This window comes from Centroberyx affinis, unplaced genomic scaffold (genome assembly GCF_046629955.1).
Source record: "Centroberyx affinis isolate AG114_WGS23_722 - 3 ecotype Tasmania unplaced genomic scaffold, CSIRO-AGI_Caff_v1 ptg000744l_1, whole genome shotgun sequence".
Taxonomy (NCBI): Eukaryota; Metazoa; Chordata; class Actinopteri; order Beryciformes; family Berycidae; genus Centroberyx; species Centroberyx affinis.
The window spans coordinates 51004-59616 of record NW_027279357.1 but is presented as its reverse complement, the minus strand read 5'-3'; the positions used below and the strand labels follow the sequence as shown (position 1 = coordinate 59616).

The window sequence follows — 8613 nt, the reverse complement described above, 5'->3', positions numbered from 1 at the left end:
GTGTGGCGAACATGGTGGCAGCTACTTCAAATGATACGGAGTGAAAAGTAAAAGGCAGCGTCTTTTGTCATGGAAGCACCAGTTTCCTCGGGTTGAAAATGCTGAATGAATCCCGAAGCCTCTGTGGTGTTTGGCAGGGACTTGCCACTGAGACAGACTGAGCTGGCTCCTTATTAAAGCCGCTAACAATGACCGCAAACACACAGTTGAAGCCAATGACAAGAGCTGGCAGCGGCTCGCCTGCATGCTGCCGACGCCCATCATCAGGTCTGATTAATGTGTTGGCGAGTTGGATGAATGGAGAGACTGACCGGCCTCATGAGTTTCCACTCTGGTTTATGATTTGTTTCCCATGTTGCTGCTGGTTACATTCACAGAAAAGCTTCTGTCACTTCGTTATGACGGTTAATCTGTGAATCTGTGGCAGCAACCTAAAGTCATAACTGTGTAAAATCAAGCTTTAATTCATTCAATCCATTTAATTTCACAGACTGTAGCTGGAGGAAGAGTCTTGCTTTGGTTTGTCTGTTGTCTTGGCTCAGTTGTGATTGACAGGAGGCGGGGCCTAACGGAACCACAGAGAACGTTAGCTATTGGTTGAAAGATTTATTTGGAGAGGAAAACATGGAAAACTGGTTTCCTGGGTGCTGCAGGTTTCCTGGGTGCTGCTGGTTTCCTGGGTGCTGCAGGTTTCCTGGGTGCTGCAGGTTTCCTGGGTGCTGCAGGTTTCCTGGGTGCTGCAGGTTTCCTGGGTGCTGCAGGTTTCCTGGGTGCTGCTGGGCGTCAGCCTGCTGTTTCCAGGAGCCATAGAAGAAGCTGCTGGAAGCTTTCAGCCAAGTGGAGCCAGGAGGCGAACTGGCAGAACGACAATGGCTGCCCCCCCCACCCCCACCCCCCCAACACCCTCCATCAAAGGACTGGGTTTAATGGGACCACTGGGACGCCGCTGGGTCTGACACCTCTCTGCTTCCTGTTAGCTGTTACACAACAGACTGCCAGACACAATGATCCTCTGATCCCAGACCAGCTTCATGACCCAGAGGCTGCTGGGAGCTGATTGGTCGTCACGAGTAGACAGGAAGTCCGTCAACATGGAGTACAACTTCCTGTCAGTAATGTCACTCATTTCAAACACTAATCTGCATAATCAGTGACGGGAATCAGTTATTGGAGGAGGGGGGGCAGACAGACGTGTGTGTGTGTGTGTGTGTGTGTGTGTGTGTGTGTGTGTGTGTGTGTGTTATTACTGTGTCTTTAAATAATTCACAACAGCATGTGACACAGAGATGAAAAATTATCTGCTCCAATATTTATCTTCTGCCACCTAATGATCCACATCATCATCATCATGACAAATTAACATTTCATACAGAAATTATCAAACTGACCATGATGTTATTGTTCCTGACGGTGAGACCAGAACAGACCAGTATAGAGCAGTACAGACCAGTATAAACCAGAACAGACCAGTACAGAACAGAACAGACCAGTACAGACCAGTACAAACCAGTACAAACCAGAACAGACTAGTACAGACCACAACAGACCAGTATAGACCAGACCTGAGTGGACCAGACCAAAGCAGACCAAAGCAGACCAACCTAGACCAGACAAGACCAGAACTGACCAGACTAGAAATGTCCAGACGTGACTAGACCAGATCAAACCAGACCAGACCAGAATTATTTTGGTAAAACAGTGACAGTGTCTGGTAAGTTAGTTTATTCTACAGGCAGCCAACCTTCAGGCTGGTGAATGCTGTTCCTGATCTGCTTACAGTGGACTGGCCTTCCTTCCCATCAGCCCCATCTGCCCTGCCAGCTCCCAGAAGGCCACTGGGCAGTAAACTGGCAAAGAGACGACAGAGGACCAACACAGAGTCAGACTGACTGACACATTCCTCCACACAAACTGGATTCTGCGACAACAACATGACTTGGACACGACATTTTCAGCTAAAGGCTGGCTAACGGTTCAGTTTAGGCAACTAAAACAACTTGGTTAAAGCTCCATATTCTCCACTGTCCAGAGTTTTATTTTATGTCTTTCTGTCCATTCAAAGCTGTGTGTGTGGTGTTATGAACCAAAAACACTCTCAATCCATTTCTCCACGTTCATTTTCCAGCATCTCTCTGAGCCTTACCAAGAACAGGCCGTTTCTGTCTCCGTGTCTTTAAGGCTCATTAATATTAACGACCCCTCTGTTCTTATTGGCTAACCGTTTCCAGAGTGAAGCGTGAGACGCCGCGGCCCGGCGGCTACAGGTAGGGAAAACTCTCCGGTAATAAACAATGACAACCACTCAACCGCTTTGAAAAAAACACTTTGTTAGTTTATTATTTCTTACAAAAATGATAATGAGCGAACCTTTGTGACGCCACAAAGTTACGGAAGTCCAAACGGCTCGTTTAGAGGCTCGCTGCACTAATATGGATTGTGTGGATTTAGTTTTGATACTTTCACCATGTTTAGATACACTGTAATAAGTGCTACATCCATCATGTAGGTTTAATATACTTTAAATAGTTGTGATGTAGTTTATTTTATTTGTTTTATCTTAAAAAGTATCAATATACTTTCCCTTTACTTAAAATGTGTCAGTATATATACAACAATATATTTTAAATAAAACTATCACAATTTATTTGAGTAGTTATGTCTATGTGATTGTTGTGTACATGAAATGTTATAAAAGTGAGTTGACATACACAATTTATTTGAGTAGTTATGTCTATCTGATTGTTGTGTACATGAAATGTTATAAAAGTGAGTTGACATACACAATTTATTAGAGTAGTTATGTCGATGTGGTTGCTGTGTTCATGTAACGTAATAAAAAAAAGTTGACATTATCACTTTTCCCCTGATGCTTTGTGCTGCAACGTGTCTGTCTGGTCTGGGCGGGACAGGTCACTTTACCCGGGAAGGTATCAGCAGCTTGCTTGGCACTACAGCCTACTCACTCTGTTCGCCGCTGCAGAATTTTATGGATCCTGGATAAAGCGGTAAGTTGAGCAATTTTAGCCGAATGATTGGTGATGTAAAGTCGCGCTAAACCGATGACTTGAGAGGTCCCGTTCGGCAGCTAACGTTAGCTAAGCTAATCTGTAGCTAACGTAGCTGCCCTGCACACATGGCAAGCTAAGTTAGCTGCCCGGTGCTAACTAACGTGATCCTGTCGACCACGGTTCTGTCACCGTATTTACCGCAACCTAACGTTACACTTGGGGAAAACAGAAACCTGAAGCGAAGCCTGTAAAATTTAATGTAGGCTAAGCCAAGCCGATTGAAGTTTCAATACAGACAGGCTACAGACATGCTAGCTAAAGTATGCCTTAGCTATCACGTTTCAGTCAGAGTGAATTTTATGCACTTGTGCTCTTCATTATGTCTGCCATCTCGCTTCCTTTGTTTTGCCTCAGAGCAGAAAACTTGGTGTGTGGCCATACACGAAATTAGAACCATAAACGGTTAGATAAAACCCCTAGACAAAAGACGCTAATGCTAACGCTAGTTAATGCTAACGCTAGCTAATGTCAATTTACTGTAAGTTAGCTGTAGCTGACTGTCTGATATCGAGTGTTGTGGGATTTGGGCAGGCAGTAGCCTAGTTGTTGTTTTTTTTCCTCAAAAATCGAATCCAAATATAGACAAAGTAAGTTGTTTTTTTTCCTCTCCACATGCCCGTGGTAGCACGACGAGTTGAGAACCACAGCTTTAAAGAATGCTTGGTCTATTATACTGCAATTGAATGAATAGTTGAAATACAGAGGGTGTATAGTTTGTGCTGGTGTCATCAGGCAGTGAATTTTGAACAGGTTTTACTTTTTGATAGGATCCATCTGCCTCTGTGGAGAAAAGGAGAGAAGGGCTCCTGAGATGCCTGATCGAGTGGGGGAGAGAAAGAAGAACTCATCAGTGACCACCAGGTATGTGTTAGGCCTAAAGCTACGTATCTATCTGTCTGATCAACAGTCTAACTGGTCACCTGTTTTTGATCAGTATTTTTAAGTGAATGTCTTAATGTGTTGATATTGTGATGATATTATAGGGATGATTATCGTTGCTCTCAAAAGATATTTACACACTGTAGATGAACAGTCATTAGTAATGTGATGACCAAGCAGGTAGAGGCAAAGAACAGAAAATTGCATCCCTTTATTGTAATGCAGCCTTTAAAATCAGGAAAAGACAACACTTATGCCAGATCACGATAGTACAATACCCACACTCCATGCCATTGTCATGGCAAAGTAAGATTGGCCAACACAGCAGACATACTTACAGATGCTGTTTGCCAATGCTATAGTACTTAGGTCCATGGCTTGGAATTCCAGATTGGAGCACTGGAAACCAACTTGAAAATTGACTTGGATGTGTAGCTTACAGGTGACTGGGACACTGGTAATGGGGTCTTCAATTTTGGTGACTCAGACTTGAAAGCAAAGGAATTGAAGCTAAACAAACTTAATATCCAGTGATCCAAGAACATAACTGCAATTTGGTGTTGTTAACATTACACTGACAGTAAGTGCTATATGAGATTGATTTTGACATATGCTGTCAACTAGTGTAACTGTGTAATGAAGTATCCGTCACCTTTAGCAACAATGGTACAATTTTGACTTTGTGTCTGATCTATCTTATTACCTGTCTGATCTGTTTATCTCATTACCTGTTTCTCTGATCAAACTCTTTATTCTTCTTTGTCTCCACCAATAGAGTCGTGATGAAACCGAGGTGCACGCCGAGCTCAGCAGTTGCCCGATGAAAATTTACGCGTGCCATCAGCCCGATGCCATTGGCGTCATCAAAGAAGGACATCCAGTGGTCAGAGGTCTGACCAACCTGTCAAAAGCATGCTGCCTTCTCTTTGGACTTACCTATGCCCTGGAACTTAAGTATCTACCAAAACTGGCGTGTTACATGTGTTGAAAATAATTTGTCTTTTGGCAAGTTACTCATGTAATAGAATTTCAGTTGGCATTTTCCTTTTGTGTTCATTCTAATGTGCCTTAAATGAAAATGGACTTATCTGTGTTCTGTACCATCATTGTCATTACCTCATGAGGTAGATATTAAACAGTATTGTGTGTGCAATTCAGCAGTTATGGCCTGTTTTGCAATCTTAGAAGTGAAACCTTTGAAACAGTGGGTTGTGAAGAGTTAAATAAATGTTATAATCTTAAATCTGTCTTTCCATCTTGTCCTTCTTAATTTGAAATTGTTATTGTTATTGACAGGAAAATCTATTTATGTAAAGTTAATCAAAACGTAGTGCTTGGGATATAGAAATTATAACAAAACCTTTAGAGAAATTAATGTAGCATAATTTATTCACCAGAGGTTGTAGCCTGGACTCAATTTAATGGAGTTCATTCACATGTGTGATTAGGTTAATTTTACTATTTTACATTTTATCTACAAGTAACCTGTAATCATTTTAATTAAGTTCAATATCATGTGCAAGTGAGTTACCTTTACCAAGAAAATTAAGTTTATCTAACTAAATAATATCAGTAGTATTAGTTAACTCAACCTGATTTTACTGGGTTCATGTTAAGTACTGTTACAGTGTTCATTCTACTTAAAAAAGCCTTGAAGTTGACTCAACTCAAAAAGTCCAATGCAACCACTTACCTCACTTTTTATAAGTTAAAGAAAGGCATTACTTTTTAGAGTGTAGACCATCCAACTCCTTTATCACCACAGAGGAGAGGGGAGTCCTGCTTTACACCATGTGGACCTTTAAGGTTTGGGAAGGGCTTAGGTCATGGTTAATTAAGAAAAAATTTGACTCACAGTAGAAATTTCCTTTGTACAAGCTGAGAATTGAACTCTGGTCTCCAGCATTGAAGTCAAACTGATCCTCCCACCCACCACCCGCCACCCGCCACCCGCCACCCACCACCCACCACCCACCACCCGACCACAACACCTGACTTTCTGCACTTCTTAAATGTGACACTACTAAATGTTTATAGCTGTGCCTCCTTCCCGTTTCATGCCATGATTTCTGGGTAATGAAGTCCTCAACATTCAAAAAATTACCTCTCGCAGCCGCGAACATCCGAAACATCCTATTCCTGAACTAACAAGCCAAATAGGATTTTTAGAGGTGGATAGTTAAACTGTCCCAGCATGTGTTTGGTACCTGCTGGTCATTTCCCTCGTTGCTCTCTGAGAGTTTCAGAATATCAGCTGTTTATTTCTACTAAAGCTCTGAGAAAATGTGAAAAGACTCAGCGTTCAATTCCTATCAGAAGCGAATTCCTATCAGAAGAGTGTTTAGGCTGAAGCTATTTCAGCAGCCTGTGGTGTCATCTTTATCTGACAGACCAGAATACTCCGTCCTTATTCATCCTGACAACCAAGGTCACACACTTCCCTGCAACACACACACACACACACACACACACACACACACACACACACACAGTCCCATGGTGAGCGAAACTATTTTATTTTATTTTTGAGCACTACACGTGATTTCAGCGCTGCGTCTATTCTTTAGCTCTCATAAAGCCCAGGATCTTCTTGGCTCTCTATAGCCCCGTTTTAGACCTTAACATATTTAAACAATGCATAAACAAGCTGTAAATATCAAAAATACACACCAGAGAAGTCCATACGTACAAGATGCTTTATTTTTATCATTTCATATCATCGCATCGTTTGCAGAAGACAGTCTAAGACGGAGTCGTTACTAAACTTTCACTGTTGAACACTATGGAGCCTCATTTAGCCTCGACAGCTACAACCATTTAGATGTATTTTAAATGGCTAATCAAGGGATCATCGGGGTTGTCACAATGTGTTACATGTTGTGACAACTCACCAAGCTGAGTACAGACATCCAAACAGCAGCCAAACAAGCCAGCTGACCTACATAGAAGCTCACAGTGCATCAACAACACACAAAACATCAGCCACTGGTAGTCTTTCATTGCCGCAGAGTAAACAATGAGATAATAGTGAATGAGTGAGTCTGGTAGAGTCTCTGTCACCCAGAATCCCCTGCAGGGCGTTGGGCTGCTGATTAAACATCCATCCAGAACAGGACGCTCGCCGCTTTCACCGAGCCAAACCCCGGATTACATCAGAAACCATGAATGGGCGAGGAAAGCTTCTTAAAACCTGATTAAACATGAGCTAATATTGATTCATAGAGCCTGATCAAACAGCTCAGCTCAGATGAACAGCATGAGTCTTCACCACACGTGTTCAGGCTGTGGGAGACACTTCAGTCGGCCATGTTGACCCCCAGCCTGACCCTCCTCTGCACTGCTGACAGATGACTCCCCGCACAATAGCGGACAGCTCCATTAGCACATAATGACATTTCTCCATTGGAAACCATAGATGAATGTGTCCGATGTGACAAATGAACACACCCAGATATGAGCGGCATAGAATAGAGGGATTCATTTAAAACCGAAAATGACTTTGTTTGCATGTGATTCCTTCAATGTTTTTTTCTGAATCCACATCAGACTCCACACAGCTTCTGCTTTGCACTTCCATGTTATATTCAGAATCAGTGTGTAACTGTCTGCAGCTGCTGATTGTCTGGCAATGTGTGAACAAACTGTACTTTTTATAGCTGTACTGTTAGCAGGTCTTTCTTGAAACAGAGATCTTGATCTCAATGAGACTTCCTACTTAAACAAAGGAATTATTATTGTTATTATATCATACTGTCTAGTTGCTTTGCAACACATTCAAAACTATTCAAATAAGACTGTACAGCGGCTGTGTTCACATGTAAACTAATGTCAGAGCATGATCTAAAATGTTGTCCTTCCTGCTTTGTTGAGGTTGTTTTTCTAAACATGGGGTCAACAGTCTGGTTAGACCAACATTAGCCTGTTATTAAATATCAGATATCATCCAGTCAGTGTCGTCCAGCTCTGATATGATGGACGTTCCTCCTGACTACAGCTATAGAAAAAAAGGCTGAAATACCTCACATGACACTTTTTATTTATTCATTTAATTATTCAATTATGTTTTCTGTGAATTAATTTTTCATTTAAATGCAGTAATCTGTCCCATGCTGCTAACCCTAAAATATCAGATTATGAGTCTGGTTTCAGTGGAGTTTTAGTGTCCCATGATGGTCAAAATGTTTCAGAGGCAACCTGACAAGAAGAACATTCTGGGGAAAACACTGAACACTTCTTTTGGCTTGAAAATTGCCGAATTTAAAGATACTGAATATCGGCACAAAATATCAGCTATTGGCAGCTTTAGTCCCAAAATATCGGTATCAGCTCGGCCTGTAAAATTCCCTGATATTCTCTGACTTCCCCAGAGAATGGATTAAATTCCCTGAGTTTCCCTGTCTGGAACACAGAACTCCATGATATTCCAGAAATTCTAAGATCAGTGGGAACGCTTAATAGTCCCGTGATATTGGAGATACAAATCAAAATACTTTATTCATCCCTAAAGGGGCAATTCAATAAACCAGTGGTTCTCAACGTGGGGTCCGGGGACCACCAGGGGTCCTTGAGAGGGTTCCAGGGGGTCCCCAGCAAACTGATAAATTGTTAAACTCCACCATTATTTCATTTACAAGAAGTGAACACAATTAGAAAATGTAGAAGAATG

General features: G+C 41.9%; 1 long non-coding RNA gene across 1 annotated transcript; it reads left to right on the top strand.

Moving 5' to 3' along the window:
• The first annotated feature begins 2908 nt into the window (after positions 1-2908).
• LOC139644488 (uncharacterized) lies at positions 2909-5023 on the top strand. Its single transcript, XR_011695200.1, has 3 exons — positions 2909-3005; positions 3836-3929; positions 4723-5023. It is a non-coding gene; the product is annotated as an uncharacterized lncRNA (long non-coding RNA).
• The last annotated feature ends 3590 nt before the right edge of the window (positions 5024-8613 follow it).